Here is a 2,927-nt window from a genome sequence, read left to right as displayed (position 1 = left end):
AGGAGGTGGTGGCAGGAGACTTGCTTGAGCCCAGGAGTTGGAGGTTGCTGTGAGCTGTGATGCCACAGCACTCTACCCAGGGTGACAGCTTGAAGCTCTGTCTCAAAAAATAAATAAATAAATACATATGGTTATCCACTTCTCCTAGTAACATGTATTGAAGAAGGATTCTTTTCATCAGTATGTGCTTTTGTCTGGTTTATCAAAAAAAAAGGATGGCAATTAATGCTGATTTCATCTTCTTGTTTTCTGTTTCGTTCCTTATGTCTATGTCTCTATTTTTGTGCCAATACTATGTTGTTTTAATCATTGTGAAATTGTATCATAACCTCAAGTCTGGTAGAGTAATGCCTCTGATTTGTCTTTTTTTTTTGAGACAGAGCCTCAAGCTGTTGCCCTGGGTAGAGTGCTGTGGCATCACAGTTCACAGCACCTTCCAACTCCTGGCCTTAAGCAGTTCTCTCCCCTCCTAAGTAGCTGGGTCTACAGGCGCCCCCGACAACGCCCGGCTATTTTTTGGTTGTAGTTGTCATTGTTATTTGGCAGACTTGGGCTGGATTCGAACCTGCCAGCTCTGGTGTACATGACTGGCGTCTTAGCCGCTTGAGCTGTAGGTGCCAAGCCCTCTGATTTGTTTTTTATGCCTAAGAATTGCCTTGGCTATCCAAAGTTTTTTCTGGTTCCATATAAAACTAAGAACTATTTTTTCTAATACTTCAAAGTATGTTCTTGGTATTGTAATGGAAATTGCATTAAATCTGTAGATTGTTTTGGGCAAGAGCATAGTGTTTTCTTCTGTGTAAAAATATCTTCTGCAATTTCTTTTCTCAGTCTCATAACTTTTTTTTTGTTGTTGTTGTTGTAGAGACAGAGTCTCACTTTGTTGCCCTTGGTAGAGTGCCGTGGCGTCACACAGCTCACAGCAACCTACAACTCCTGGGCTTAAGCAATTCTCTTGCCTCAGCCTACCGAATAGCTGGGACTACAGGTGCCCACCACAATGCCTGGCTATTTTTTGGTTGCAGTTCGGCTGGGGCCGCCGGGTTTGAACACGCCATTCTTAGTATATGGGGCCGGCGCCCTACCCACTGACCCACAGTTGCTGCCCTATTTTTATTTATTTATTTTTTTTGAGATAGGGTCTTATTTTGTCACCCTCAGCAGAGTGCCGTAGTGTCACAGCTCACAGCAACCTCAAACTCTTGGCCTCAAGAGATTCTTTTACTTCACCCTCCCAAATAGCTGGGACTGTCGGTACCTGCCACAATGCTTGGCTATCATAATTCTTTTTGTAGAGATCCTTCACCTCCTTTCTAAGGAATATTCCTAGGTATTACGTTTTTTTTGAAGCTACTGTGAAGGGTATTGTCCCCCCTTGATTTGCCTTTCAACTTGGCTATTGACATATACAAAGGTTACTGATTTGTGGACATTGATTTTTATACCCTGAGACTTTACTGTATTTCTTGATCACTTCCAGGAGTCTTGTGGTTGAGGCTGTAGGGTTTTCTATGTATAATATCATATCATTGACTAAGAATAAGAGTTTGACCTTCTGTGCCCCCATTTGGATGCCCTTAGTATCCTTCCCTTGCATGACTGCATTGGCTACAACTTCTAGAACTATGCTGAATAGTGATGCTAGTGGACATTGTTGTCTGATTCTAGTTCTCAGTTGAAATGCTTTCAGTTTTATTCTATTCAGTATGATATTGGCTGGGGGTTTATCATAGATGGCTTTAATCAGTTTGAGAAATATGCCATCTATATATATTTTCTTTTTTTTTTTTTTTGAGACAGAGCCTCAAGCTGTACCCCTGGGTGGCATCACAGCTCACAGCAACCTCCAACTCCTGGGCTCAAGCAAGTCTCCTGCCTCAGCCTCCCAAGTAGCTGGGACCACAGGTGCCCACCACAGTGCCTGGCTATTTTTTTGATTGCAACCATCATTGTTATTTTGGTGGGCCCAGGCTGGATTTGAACCTACCACCTTAGGTGTATGTGGCTGGCGCCTTAGCCACTTGAGCCACAGGCACCAAGCCTATATATATTTTCTTAAGCGTTCTTTTTAGAAAAGGATATTGAGTTTTGTCAAATGCTTTTTCTGCATGTATTGAGAGGATCATATGATCGTTCTGCTTCTATTTATGTGGTGAATTACATTTATGGATTGGCGTATGTTAAACAACCTTGCATCTTTAGGATAAAGTCTACTTAATAGTGATGTGTGTATATATATATATATATATATTTTTTTTTTTTTTTTTTGAGACAAAACCTCAAGCTATTGCCCTTGGTAGAGTGCTGTGGCATCACAGCTCACAGCAACCTCAAACTCCTGGGCTTAAGCGATTCTCTTGCCTCAGCCTCCCTAGTAGCTAGGTGCCCATGACAACACCCAGCTATTTTTTGGTTGTAGTTGTCATTGTTTGGCAGGCCTGGGTTGGATTTGAACCCACCAACTCTGGTGTATGTGGCTGGCACCTTAGTCGCTTGAGCTACAGGTGCCACCAAATAGATAATTTTTTTTTTGCAGTTTTTTGCCGGGGAACGTTTGAACCCCCTACCTCCAGTATATGTGGCCAGTGCCCTACTCCTTTGAGCCACAGGCTCTGCCCTAAATATATAATTTTTTTTAATATGTAACTCTATTCTGTTTGCTAAGATTAATTAATTAATGACTATTGGTCTGTCGTTCTCCTTTTTTGTTGAATCCTTTCCTGGTTTTGGTTTTGTTGAATCCTCTCTTGGTTTTGGTATCAGGGTTATGTTTGAAACATAGAGTGTGTTGAGGAGGATTCCTTCCTTCTCAATGTTTTTAAGTTCTGAGGTATAAATATAAACTTTTCTTTGAAGCTTCAGCAAAATTCTGGTGTGAAGCTATCTGGTCCAGCACTTTTTTTGGTTGGGAGCTCTTTTTTTTGTTG

The sequence above is a fragment of the Otolemur garnettii genome, unplaced genomic scaffold (assembly GCF_000181295.1).
Source record: "Otolemur garnettii isolate 467f Iridium unplaced genomic scaffold, OtoGar3 scaffold00098, whole genome shotgun sequence".
Taxonomy (NCBI): domain Eukaryota; kingdom Metazoa; phylum Chordata; class Mammalia; order Primates; family Galagidae; genus Otolemur; species Otolemur garnettii.
Note: the sequence above shows the minus strand (reverse complement) of the source record.